The following is a 15,068-nucleotide window of genomic DNA, read 5'->3' on the forward strand; positions in this document are numbered from 1 at the left end:
AGCATTTCTCCATGTTTTAACATTTGGAATGATGTAAGTACACCACTTCACTTAATATACAACTAAAGTCTAGTTACTTTTTGTTATTCATTTACATATTGCATAAAAAGTTCAATCACCATGCATTTATTGTTGCTAAGAATGAAAGCAACAGCTAAATAAATAAAATGTGATGTAATTTTGATACCTCTCAGATAATGTTTAATTCATCATTGATCTTTTTTTTTTTTTTTGAGGAACGTTATTCTGGTTGAATAGAACTTTATTAAACTCTTTTACGATTATGCTGAGGTAATTAAATCGCCTTGGTTACAGTTAGGAGAAGATTTGGTCTGGTTTAGTACACAAAAAGACCTCAGTGACTTTGAGCATAACACATGATGTGCTTATTAACATTTAACCCAAACCACATCTTTCCCTTCACCACAGTGCAGACTCCACACTCTGGTATCAAAGTCTTACTTTGTACGCCCACAATCGGCTTCTCCTGTGACTCTGTTGCAGTTCATAAATGATTTGCTTCATTCATTCAAAAAAACTGAACTGCCTCTGAACACAATCAAGGCAGCATTTACAGCCAGGAAAACAGTTCTGTAATATATAAACATAACTTCTAGGATACAAGGTTGAATGACAAGTATAAATGTGGACATTGTGTCAGTGTGTGTGTGTGTGTGTGTGTGCGTGTGTGTGTGTGTGTGTGTGTGTGTGTGTGTGTGTGTCTAAATTGCTGGTTGCTCTCCTCTGGGGCAGGGAGTTAAAACAAAGGCCCTCAGGACGTTGCTTCCTCATTAATTAGTGGCTCTAAATGGGCATGCACTTCCTCCGATGACCACAAACACACACACACACACACACACACACACACACGCACGCACGCACACACGCACACACGCGCGCGCACACACACACACACACACACACACACACACACACACACACGCTCTAGAAGAGGAAAACAAAGTGCACACACAACATCAAAAAATAAGACCATCAAGTAAAAAGCATTAACTGTATTGCATTCAAATACAAAATGCACATCTGAGCACATTCAAATACTCATGTTGGACACACACACACACACACACACACACACACACACACAAACACACACACACACACACACACACACATTTCTTGCCCCCTCAGCAGACACATGGCTGCGGCCGTTTGCTGCAAAATATTGTGTTTAATAATTCAGGACCCACAGCTCAGCTCTGCACCGCACCTCGCACTCCGGCTGAGTTCACCCTGCGGAAACCCCTGCTGGGATGCTTCCTCTTTCCATTCCTCCCCCTCCTCCTCCTCCCCCTCCTCCTCCTTCTTCTTCTTTTTCAACCTCCCTTTTTTCCTGTCCTCCTTTCCCTCCCTGTCCCCTGTGGATGCCCCTCTTGGTCCCTTCTGTCCCTGTGTGTCTTCATTCCTTTTCTTTCTGTCCCTTTCGCTCCATCCCTCCGTCCTCTTCGCTGCAGTTGTCTTCACCCTCACATCCGTCTCCCTCCTTCATCCCACTTCTGTTTCACCGTTAGTCATCCGTCCTCTCTTTGCTCTTTCCTACCCCTCCCTATCTATTTCCATCCCTTTCATTTTGCACCTCAATCTGTCTCCTCTGTTTCCTTCCCTCTCCTCTCCTACATTAACACCCCTATATTCCTAACCCTCTCTCTCGTCATGGTACCTCCCTCTTGGCCTCCTCCCTCCCTCCCCTCCCTCGCTCCATCAGCCCTCACAGAAGCCCAGCAGTATTGATTTGTAGCAGGGCAGAAGTGCAGTCGATGGGCACAGATAGGGAGGAGCCATCTGCGAGAGGCTTGGCACTGGGGACTCACCAGGGTTTGTGTGGAGATTAAGCTAGGACAAGCACACGGCTGATTGAACTAATGCTTCCTAGATACCTGCAGGTTTTAAAGAGCTTCATTCTGGAAACGTTTTAACAGCTTAAGAAACTTCCAGTGGTGTTCAAGGATTTCCTAAAAACAGAACCTCCTGCTCCCATATCAAGTGTGGATCAATTGTGGACTAATGTGTCTGGCGAATGATAATAAGATATGAGACTTCCAACATAACTCTTCACAATTATCCAGGAATTATAGCTCAGCAAAACCCAACAGAGTCATAAATGGGTTATGTTGGTATAAAAGACATTTCCATCAACTATTCATTTTCTGTTAATGTCCCCACAGCACGGGGCATTAGTGTGATGTGGTTAGCTAAAGGACATCTTGTGGCAACCAGTGTGACAGTATTATGAGGGAATTCATTAACAGCACACAAAATATCCTCCCAAGGTCTCTGCTGCTGCTGCTGTTGTGCTCAGCTACATCACTGCGACAGCCAGAGCTGGAGTTTAGCTGAGGGCAGGTATTAGTGTCTCTCTCAGTTTGATGAATGGATTGTGTGAGCAGATGATTTGTGAAAAGGATAATCTAACAAAAATGACTGTGGTGTATTTAAGATGGTTTTTATAGTAATTTACACACTAGAATCGAGTCATTAATTCAATGGCAGGACAAAGAAAGGCTGTGTGATAAAGCCAGTGGCTTTATATGTCAAACATTGTAATTGTCCTACTTTCTTTGACATACACATTTGTCATATTTAATGTCAGCTTTTTTTTGAAAGAATAATATTCTATCTAAATGATCCCAAAAAACCACAGTAATCTTCAGCAGGCCTGTGCTGTCTGAGCTGAACTGTTACCAAAATGGAAGTATAACTCTTGTTACAATCAAGCAGCAGCCTCCCTGTCTGAAAAGTGAAGAAGTGCCTCATAGTAACTTTACGGTCAAGTCTTTTTCAGTACAGCATGATGTTCATTTATAGAAAAATAGACGATAGAGCAGCTTTAGCATGTGGCTACCTTGTACTTGACATGTTGCTACCACAGTGCACTTTGTGTTTTTGTCTTGGAACCTTGACTTCACAGTTTGTTTTCACTTCAACAAAGTTAACTGTAACATTTTGGTAACTTAAAAATGTTTCAATCGGACTAAAAGACACTCCAAAGACATTTACATAGTCCACAAAAACAGAGAAATTTGTTCTTGTTCTTGAGGTGGCAAGAACAAGAATGAACTTCTCTCCAGCCAGGACATTTCATACTTCACGAGAAACTCCACTGCAGAACTCCTGGGAAGTTCCCACAGGGCCCTCCCACTGCAGCACACGTCTCATTCAAATTTAAATTTCTGACCAATCACACCAAAGTGCTTGGACATGGACATCACACAGAAGAGAAGTTCTACCCAGATGATGAGTCAAGAACTGAGAAATTTGTTCTCTTTCCCAGGGATGCAAGAACAATATGTCATCATTCTGTTCTTCCAGCCCTGGGAGAGAGAACACATTTCTCTGTTCTCACGGAGTATGGAGTCAGCTGTTCATTTTGAATAATGGCTGCACTTCACCACCCAAGCTAGCTAGCTAGCTAGCACTAGCAGTAGCTGATGACATAGCGTTTTCGTAGCTCACAATCCATTATGTGCATGCACAGTCAAATTGTAGTTCAAGGAAAAGCTGACATGAAGACCAATGTGGGTCCTATTCAAAAACCACTCCAGATCCACCTTAATGACCTAATGTATTAATGGTAAAAGTCCTGTGCAGAAATCACTATTTTTCTTTTTCCAAGACAAAAATAAAATCCATAAATGAGCAAAGTTGCACATTAATGCTGCAACTTTCAAATACTTTCAAATGTTTTTTCTACTATTCCAAATCAGGGTGTTCCAAAGATACAATCTCACACTAAAAGACCCTTGTTAATGCCCAAACCTCTGCCAATAGTGAGCAAGTTTCCAACTGGCAAAACTCTACCTTTCACAATGAGTATTTTCTTGTATTGTTTGTGTTTTTCTTGCCAAATTGGCTATTTTTCTCTAAAGCTGGACCAGAATATGAATTCACTACTAAACATAATAGAAGAAATTGTAGAAATCTCAGTTCCAAATCTAACCAAATGGTCCTCGGAGAGGAAGAGAGCTATAGAGGAGAGAAAAATGTGACAGTTAGATGGATGAGAAGTTGTAGAAGTGCTAAAACTCACTGAAAGTTTGAGCATATAAACTGATGTGGCAACTCAGCAAATTCTGCTGTTTCCTCAGAAATTACATTCCAACAACAACACTGCATCTCAATTAGGTTTAGAAGGAAGTGTGTTTTCTCCTGGATTACAGTCACAGTTTAAACACGTGATTCATGTTGTGAAATGAAACAAATGCACTTAGCTTAAGGAATAGATATTGTGTAGGTAAAGTTATTTTCATAAATAAAGCTGTTTACTGTGTATATTGAAAGGATGCATTTTGTGGTTTGTTAGAGGAAGAGAACAAGTGGAGAAGTGATTGTTTACTGCGCATTTATTCCACACGACATCGGACTCATCTCTGACAAGCTTACAGAAAATGAATGAATGTGACAGAGGCTGGGCATCTTATATAGTTGTCATGGCACGGTGCCAGTTATTCTTGGGCATTGCAGGTTGCTGAACATTGCATAGTCAACATGTCACACAGATGAAACATATATGTATCAGGTATAGTCAGACTGGTCACAGCTTATGGTCAGTGCATGGTCAGCATATTAATATCTACTCAAATGTTCGGTAGAGACAAAAAGTCTGTTCTTCAAATACACACATACCATAAGTATCAAAGTTGCTGAGTTTAGGAATACATGCTGTGGAGAATTTCTTAGAAATACATACTAACAGTAAAGTTGTGAGTGTTTGATCCATCCATCCATCCTGACCTCCAACCTACTTGGACTTTGATACAAACTTAATTCAGGAGAAGAGTTTCCCTCAGAATGTATTCAATAATGTAGTTGTGTTGTGTGATAACACAAAGAAACAACTGTTCATTCAAAACAACAACGAGTAGAGCAGGGATCTAAATCAGTTTTATCACAATATGATATATTGATTCTTTGGACAGCGACACAGTATTTGCTGATATCACAAAGTCTGCCACAATACGAACACAATTCAATTCAATTCAATTCAATTCAGGGCCTGTCATGGATATGAGATGTCATTTTAAAATGACATTTTATCAACTCACAAAAAGCAAGTAAAATATAACTTACAATATTACTGAGCTCTTCTAGAAATTTAAATGAAAATCAATGTATTATTTTTATCAAAAAGTATGAATATGAAGTTGGAATTTCAAAATAAAGGCATATCTCAAAGATGACTATGTTTTCACTTTGCATCAATGATCCTGATTTGTTAATCATTGAATCGATATTTTGATCCAAACCGATGCATCACTACATCACTACACATACTGAAGAGGTTTGTGAAAATACCGCAATAACATATTTTAATGATATTTCAATAGGAGAGTATTTCTTCATTGAAAGAAGAGCAAAAACACATTAAGGCACCAACGTTTTTTCTCTGGTAAAGGTGTTTTGCTGTTCTCCCGATTGGCTTTGGCAGCCTGTGATGGACGGTGATTGGCAGATGTTTCATCTTATCACCTGCCAGGCATTTTTTTTTAAATGCCTGCCATTTCCAAACTCTTTCCAATGACAGTTTTAAACTTTAACCACAGTTGAAATGAGGCTTTAACGGGGTGGCAGTGAGGTGCATAAAACTCAAGCAAAAGGCGTTACCTCACATGGTTCCCTTCAGACACATGAGATGTAGCTGAAACGTGTTGACATTTTATAACTATGCAACTTAATTGTGCTATTAGTTGCACAGTTGTTGCATGAGGCATCATTATTTCACTAATAAACACATTTAATAAAAAAGCTGATTTCTGTTTACCTATTTTCTCTCTTAAAAAAGCATTAGAAGCTGTGTTACCATTCAAAGTTCCTACTGTCAGCCCTTACACTTCCCCATTTAATTATAACAAACAAACAAACTCCAGTATAGTGTTGAGAGTGCCTCCTCTGGGTCCATCAGAGCTCCGGCTGGCAAGAGCATAAAATAATCTCCCCACTGTTTACTGTTTACCTCACTAATTTATTTGCTTTGATATGTTTCAAGACTTCCAGGGCTCACTGGCAGGAAAACAGTGAGCAATAATTAGCAGAAATCGTACAGCTTCATTATCCCAAACTAGGCAGCTGCTGCGGTTAACTCTGACCAGGAAGTCGTGTTTACGCTGTTTCACTGAGGTGTGGGTGCTAACAACTGCTCTGACCTGTCAGGACCAGATTAGCTACTGAAGCACAAGATCAGATACACATCCTGAACCACATGAGGTCCACACAGGTCATTTCACATTTTCATTTTGATCACGGCGAAATGGCTTCACCTGAGTCTGACTGTTCTGTCCCTGCAGTGAGGAGTTCTCTGAGACAGCTGAGCCACTCCACTACGTCAGTCTCTCTCTCTATCGCTTCATCCACAATGATCCTGTATGCACTTGAGAGCTACAGTAATTCAGCAATCCTCTCTTTGCATCACTATCTGTCAATTTCCCATGACACCTCAGCCTGAGAGCACGTTGCTTCTCTACTGCAGAAACAGCATAAATATTTCCTTGTTAGAATAAAAGGATGAACAGATAGACTGTTCCCAACTCAGGAAAAGGCAAACGGCAATTCCAGATCATGTTTAGTATTGCAGGGGAGATGTTTTAAAGCCAGATTGTTTATCCAGTAGCTTTTATGATGCAGCAAGTTCTCAATTCTGAGCTTGGAACATGATGCTTGCTGCCTGTGGTCTCTTAGTTTTATTTTCACTTTCAATTCAGTAAAATGCTCATATGGCCTGTTTTGGAATGCACTGATGCCTTGCTGATTTTGTAATTTATGTTTACGAAAAAAAGGGAAACCTTGCTTTAGACCCCTCTCAGGATCCTAGATCTCGAACATGACTGTTAACCCTTTATCAGGCGAAGAACTATATTTGGTAACTTCAGGTAATATTTCGAGAAAAAAGTTGCAAATTTACTAGATTAAAGTTGCAGATTTAAGAGATTTAAAGTGGGAAAAAGCAACTTTTTTTTCTCCCAGATTCACCACTTTAAATCTCATAAATGTACGCATTTTTTTTCTCGTAGATTTGCAACTTTAATCTCGTAAACTTTTTTCTCAAAATATTATTTTCGTATGGTTTTTTTTTTACACATTCTGGCAGTATGTAATATCCTCCAATAGAGATTTAAAGTGGTGAATCTGGGAGAAAAAAAGTTGCTTTTCTCCCACTTTTTTCTAGTAAATTTGCAACTTTTTTCTAAAAATATTACCTGAAGTTACCAAATATAGTTCTTTGCCTGATAAAGGGTTAAGAGCCTGTGCAGGCTGTAGTCCTAGTGGATTCCCAATGACAACATTGGTATACCTATTTCATGATATATTGCCAAGAAGAGGGCTAAATAACACATGGAAGTTTGGTTTAAATTTGGTGAGGGACAAAATGACATTTTTATGGTCCCCTGACCTCTGACTTCAACATAACTAAATGAAAATGGGTTTGATTTTTTTTATAAAAGATGGCAGCCTGTCATCACATATGTGAGTACCCTCACCTCTCTGGACCCCAACTGAATTGATCTGATGCATCCAATTTTCATTTATTAAGGTGCTTTTTTTTTAAGCTTTTTTTATTTTTTATTTTTTTAATGAGCATACTTGGCATCCCGTGTTTATTTATGTATTGGTATTATTAGCATAATTGTTAATGTTTCTGTTTCTCTGCTTTTTTGCCTCCCTATATATTATTATTATAATACTATGTTTTTTGTTTTGTTTCGTATTTATTTTTCTTTTGTGGTTCTTTGTTCTAATGTACCCTTTAAAAAAACAAAATGTGGAAAACAGCTGTGGAATAAGTTATGTCTTGTACTGATGCTTATGAATGCTAATTTCCAATAAAAAAATATATAAACAAAAAAATCATGTGTACCCATGAGTTTACCCTTTTATAGACATACCCACTCTATGCTGGTATCATGCAGTTTGGGAAATTTTTGAAAATAATTCATTTTTTGTCATGCAGAACATTTTTTTCCTCCAATTGTTTTTGAATCAATGAGTACTGGGGTACCTAAATAATCTTGAAATTACAGAAATTGAGCCCAATTTTATTCACATGCGATGATTTTAGTCCCCATATGAGCCCTTTTAATTGTAGTTGAAAGTATTTATTAAACTTGACCTCACTGCATAAAATACTGCTGTAGGATGTAGGATAATCTCAGACTCATTAAACTTTACAACCACAAACTAGACTCCTAGAGTATTCAGAGGATGGATGGAGAATATTGTCAATAAGTGAGTTTCTCAGCAGTCACAAGAAGTGCTTTGAAAATGTCAGAAGTTTCTGTTACCAAATCACAGCATGGATTGTTCTATGATGTTCCCCAAGCTTCTGGTGTCTTAATGTAGCATTTTGGAGGGATTTCTGACCATTTTCATGGACTCTCGAGATGTTAAAATTACTACATCTTATACAACAGATCTGTGTGAAGCCAAAAAATGCTGCAACAGCTTATGAGACAGAATAGAAAATGACAATGGCCTTCATATACTTCCATCATTAATGATCTGAGTCCTTGTTGTTCTCAACTTCTAACATTTGAATAAGTGTCAAACCAAAACACAATGTTTGTTACAGGGTGAAAGAGAAAAGCGTGGGTGAATTCAAATAGCCGTTGTGTGTGGTACATGTTCAGTTCTCTTTCTGAAGGATTTCTGTGAAGGCTATTTTACTTGTGTTCATCTGATTGTGGCATGCAGCAGAGGTGTGTATTTATGAGGCAAACAAAGCTAAGAGAGCTTGTGGAAAGCAACAAACTCCTCGCTCGCACTTATCTCCCAGCTGGAGCTTTATTTCTAGCTCTTTTCCTGCTGATGCTTTCAGGAGCTAGTACTGTGTGTGAAATAATGGGAAGAATTTACATGCTGACTCATAACCAAGCATTCAACCATGTTTTCAAAGCATCACCCTGACCGTTATTATACTCTGGGAAAAACTCAAACACAAACTCTCCAAGCATACAAGTACAACTCTAGTATTATCCCAGAGGAAATATGGTTTACAGGCAGCCATTAAAGACGCAGACCACAGGAATACACTGAACCGTACAATAAATTAATGTACATTCAAGTTTAAACCCTCTTTTATTTATGTATATTTTCTTTCAGAGGATGTAGTGGGCTCAGTGGGTACCTATTTATCTTTAAGTCCATTACTGTAAAAAGTATCTCCATAAGACCATGTTGCCATTTTGACACGATTGAATAATTGGTTTACTCTCACAGTTCCTTGTATGCAGACTGAACCTGGGAAGTCAGCATTTTGTTTTAAGGCCCCCACAACCTGGAATGATCTTCAACCTACACTGATGATGAAAACGCACATAACATTTTTTCAATTTCATAGCTTGATTTGAGATTTTCCCGCAACTGCTTTTAGCTTTGATCATTTTAAATCGCACTTTTACTCATTTGTTAATCTTGTCCATTATCTGTGTTTTGAGTTTGTATTTTTGTACTGTTTGTAAATGTATTCATCGTTACTGTAGGTGAAGGAAACCTCAGTGCCTTATGAGTTTAAATAAAGTGTTAAATATATCATGTTGGGAAGGTGGTTAAATAATAATGTGCCAAAGTTCAGCAAAAATCTTACGGCCCATATGAAAATGGGCTGTATGGGTACCCACAAGTCTCTGCTCTACATACATGCCTGCTTTATGATGATAAAAATGCAGTTAAAGGCATTTATTTTTGCCTATTGCATATGAATATTTCTGCATTCAGGGGTCCATAAACAGCCTGTGACTTGCATAAATTCACTGGAAATATCACTGGAAAGCTGATACTCTTGTGGATTCCAGTGTGATGATGTTAGTCCCTGTAGTAGCCATGTCATTGCAGTGATTTAATTAACTGATTGATTAAGTCATTTTTATTAGAGATTCTAGAACTTAATCTTCAGGCTCCCAGCTTTCAGACGATGTAACCACTTCTTTGTGGCATCGACTGTTGACCTGCTATCTCCCCCTAAAAATCTACTACCCACAACCCCCAATTCTCAATAAAAGGGGTGGAGACAAGTGCTAAAAAGAACAATTCATTAGTGACCACTTAGTTACACAATTCAGAGTTTAAATACCCGATCCACACCTCTGTGTCTCACTGAGTGTATTCAGTATGTAGGTCTCTCTCTCTCTGACCTTGAGGAAGTGCTGATTCAGCTATAACGCGAGTCAGGATTCATTTTCACCACAGAGTGATATAACAAGGGAAAGTGAGAGATAGTGGCAAGATTGATAACAGAGCGATGCGTGTCTTTTTGTATGTGTTACATGATTATACCTGGCTGGCATGATTATACCTGCCTACACAGGCTTATGTACTGTGACTTTGTATGCATGTGTGTGAATAGAGTGAGGCAGAGAGTGTTTTGTTTGTGTTTATAAAGGCCTCAGTCCTAACCAAATGACCACATCACATTTCCCCCCACAGTTTAATAATGAGCTCTGTGGAGACTGTTCTGCATAATCACACTGACACACAGAGAGAGGTGGCCGAGACACGTGGGCACACACACACACACACACACACACACTGGGCTTGTTATTAGAGGGTATAATGATTATTTCAGCTGTCAAACACCAATTACTGTGATGGGTTGTATCAACACTGCATGAGTTGAAATAAATATCAGGCATTTGGAAGATTTTCTTCTTACAAATGGGCGAACTCATCCACCGTAAAGCCCCTTTAAGTCTATTCCCTGAAATGTGCAGGAACAATTTCTCATGCATGAGTGGGAGCATGGATTTATATTCAGGGAAATCTGTAACACCAATTCCCCACTTCAACACCTAATAACATTTCAGGATGCGTGTGTTGACTGAATGAAAGCTGTGACATTTCAGAGACATACGTGTAAATCGTTACGATCTCAAGACTCCGCTGATGACATATTTGACTGCGACATGTTTATGAAATGCTTAAATGTGATTTTATCAGCGAAGAAGCAATGCATGTTTTGCAAACAGGTTCCTTTTTCAAAGAATGGCTGGAAGGGATCCCTCTCAGGCCGCAAAGAGCGTGACATTGATCGGCAGCTGTCTGGAACAAAGATGCCATAGTGAACAACAGAATAACAGTAATTCTATGTGAGCGTGGTGGAAAGAGGCAGAACCCACAGTCCCAACAGAGTGTGAAATAAATGTGCACTTCTCTGAAGTCTTCAATCAAATACAATGCAACTCTTTAATAAAAGGCTATAGTGTGTTTTAAGGTTGCACTCAGTGGTGGAAGAAGTATTCAGATCTCTTGCTTAAGTAAAAGTACTAATACCACGTATTAGCATCAAAATTTATTTGAAGTATCAAAAGTTGCACACACGTTGCAGAATGGACCCACTCAGATTGTTTTAAATATTCTAAATATATTATTAGATTATTATTATTGATGCATTTATGTAAGCAGTGTTTTAATTTTGTAAATAAAATGTTAATTTAAAACATTTAAGATACTGTTGAGTTTAAAATGTATAATAATTTTTAATTTATCGTGTTTTTATGTTAAATCTTGACCTGTAAAGTAACTAAAGCTGGCAGCTAAATGTTGTAAAAAGTACAATATTTGCCTCAAAATATAGTGAATATAGTTACTTTCCATCACGGGTTGCACTCATGTAATAACCTAGAACACCACCTTAACACTGTGCATCTTTTTAAAAATCTGTATAATAGAATTTGCCAAAATGCGTCAGTGCACCAAAGCATCATTATATGATGTGAAATCTGAGACTCAAGCAATGATATGGCTTCAATACTGACATTTAAAGGAGACCAAGATGTGCCAGTCCTGTAAATACATAAAATTCACACTTGTGATTTGGTTTAAAGGAGAACAATTCAGCAGTGTCTCTTCAATAATTCTATTCTCAGTGTTAACATGACTTCTTCAGTCTGTCTCCCTGTCTTATAATGACAAAGAGTAACATAAATAAACGTGAACATCAAACACGCCAGCTGCTGATTGATCACGATGAATCATATTTCATAGTATCTTCATTTTCTGCCAGCTAATTGAATCTTTCCAGACATGAAAAACAACAAGCTTCTCTCGGATACATGGCGGCGGGTTGTTGAAGAGACTTAAAATATGTTAGGAGCGCTCTAACAAGATTGTCATAAATACAAATGCTTCTGATGAAATTCTCACTGGTTTATTTAATCAGTGTTAGAAATGTGCTCTCAAGGTTGCTATGCTGTTAGGTAAGAGATTATACAAGCATTACATTTAATCAAAATTGCCATGAATTTCAGAGAATCAGCCAGCCACTCATAATACCAGGAGTTTATTTCCATGATATCATTTAGAACTAGAAGGGCAGTCAGAGAGCACATTCCTCAGAGAGCCTGAGCTAATAGCAGTGATCTTAGTTACCATAATAAGCTGTGAGTGCTAGCACAAGCTGAATCAACAAGTTAAAATGACTGTTTAAGTGCTTGTTTTTGTCCTGCTGCCCCCATCCACAGTAGTACACATTGCTATTTTCCAGTGGTGGAAAGTAACTAATTACATTTACTCAAGTACTGTACTCAAGTATAATTTTGAGGTACTTGTACTTTACTTGAATATTTCCATTTTATGTTACTTTATACTTCTACTTCATTACATTTTGAGGCAAATATTGTACTTTTCTTAGTAACTTTTCAGGTCAAAATTGAACATAAAAACATCATCGATTTAAAGTGATGAGACTTTTTTTTTTTAAATTACCTCATAAAGATACCTCATAATCAAAAAACCTCATAACAGTATATTAAGTAGTTTAAATTCAAACACTGCTTACATAAATGAATAAATAATAATATTCCAATAATATATTTGTAATATATCTAACATTCTGTGTGGTTCTGTTCTGCATAACAAGTACTTTTACTTTTGATACTTTAAGTACATTTTGATGCTGATACTTTTGTAGTTTTACTTCAGAAAGTTTTGAAGGTCAGGCTTTTACTTGTAATGGAGTCATTTCACAGTGTGGTATTAGTAGTTTTACTGAAGTAAAGGATCTGAATACTTCTTCCACCATTGCAATTTTCTAAGCCACAAGACTTATTTAAAAAAAAACTGTAAGTTTAGCTCTCAGGCCACATGGTGAAGAATGCTTTCATGAAAGCTTGGAAAAATGCCATTTCTACGATAAAACACACAAATTCACCTAAATGTGAACGATTTAAATGTGTAAGAAACACGACTGGGAAGATATAAAACCTTGAAAAACAAAAAATATATATGCTTGGTGAGCCCTTACAGCCACACCACCCTGAGCATGCCCAATTGTGTCTGATCTCGTTTGATCTCTTCTTTTCAACTTTCTTTTCAACTTTCTTGTCTCCAAACTTCCTGTTTGCTCGCTAAATCCCAGGACCTAGAGTTTGTGCTTCTTGCTCCCACCTGCAGCAAAGTTGTAACTACCTGCTACTGTGAGATTTGTGTTTTCCCATTGGGACCCTATGCAGTCCCCTATCTCGACGACAGACAAACAAACTGCACAGAAAACATAACCTCCATGGCGGTGGGTAAGAATCCTGAAGAATAATGATCATTCACAGGAACACTTAAATCCCATCTGACGAGAGAAAGACAGCACAGTAGTATTCTTCACTTTAAGGCCAGTAAACCATCAATAACATTTTACCAGAGTTCTGTCTCCTGGTCTTCAAACATTATATTTCAATGGCTGATGTAAGGTGCTAAACATTGTTTCAGCTGCCACTCCAAATCAGTCTTCTATATCTTATGGCTTGTGCTTGTATTTATGTTTGTTTTTCTAGTGAAACATCCTTCAAAAAGAGGCAGATTAGGGGTGTCTGGATGCACACAGTGACAAGCAGTCCTGTCATGGCAACGGGTCTCCTCTTTCATCATCATTCACCGTGGTAACACCAGCACAGAAAGCGCTGATAGGCTTCTCGGTAGAAAACACTGTGATGTGTTGGACTGCTGAGGAAGTTCACTAAAGCAGCTGCAGCTGTAACTGTTGTTAAAGTTTGATGTCCCATCAGAGCTAAAGGGATGCGTTGGCCACAGACATGCATCGTGACTCACATGCACGGTTGGACATTGTTTTGTGTTATATTAATGTTCAAAATCTCATTTATAGAACCACAATGGAACCTTCTATTTCCAACAAAAGCTTCTGATTCATCTCCCATCTGTTTTGAAACATTACTCCATTACAAGGTCTAAAAAATGCTTTGAGAAATGTATTCAACAGTGATTTTTATAGCTATGTTTGAAGGATCGTGTTCACTGCGAGCTAACCCACATTCACACTGAACAGCTGCAGCCCAGTTTCACTCATTCAAACAACTCTGCACTCAATACACTGTTTCTTTCATCTTGCTTAAAAATTAATGAGGTATGAGTCATGACCAGCAACTATTTCCATCTATTTAGATTCTGTGCTGTCACTTTCTATTAACGGCATCTCTGCTTCCTGGAAGAGTTAACAGCCAAGGACAGCAACAGATTACATCGGACTATATGACCATTTATATCAATATAAAGATCAAAAAGCACCACCATGCTACTTTGTATTTGCTTTATTCAAATCATTGAATTTAAGCGCTACCAGCCTATGAGTGGATAGGAGTAACTTGATATAATAGTAAATCTGTGTGTAGTTTTGTAGCTAATAGCAAAAACCATGAACTTAAATACTTGCCACCTCTTATCTTTGGTGCTAGCTGATGTCTCAACTGAATGTTTTTACAAAATGGGATTGTCTTTATCTGTATTGGCATCGTTTTATCAATGCATAGACATTTGCTGTGATCATAAATCTCCCAGCAAGCCATGATGTCAGACAACAAGATGAAGAGACTGCAGCAATGCCAGCGGATATATGTGAGGCTCCACTCCATTGTACTCAGAACTTGGAAACAAAACGACCACTCACATAGAAAAGTGCAATGGAATGATCTTTTAAGTTGGAATTCTAAGTTGAAAATGGTGCATGATCTATTTAGCCACTAACATAAAAACATGTGAAGGTCGGTGGTTCGATACCTGACCATGGCAGCCTACATGTCGAAGTATCCTAGAGCAAGATACTGAACCCCAAATGGCTC

The 15,068-nt window shown here is 38.2% G+C and overlaps 1 protein-coding gene across 1 annotated transcript in view; it reads right to left on the minus strand.

Moving 5' to 3' along the window:
- LOC131979358 (transmembrane protein 163a-like) overlaps positions 1-15,068 on the minus strand; it is a 92,386-nt gene that overhangs the window by 37,987 nt on the left and 39,331 nt on the right. The window lies entirely within an intron of this gene.

The sequence above is a fragment of the Centropristis striata genome, chromosome 10 (genome assembly GCF_030273125.1).
Source record: "Centropristis striata isolate RG_2023a ecotype Rhode Island chromosome 10, C.striata_1.0, whole genome shotgun sequence".
Taxonomy (NCBI): domain Eukaryota; kingdom Metazoa; phylum Chordata; class Actinopteri; order Perciformes; family Serranidae; genus Centropristis; species Centropristis striata.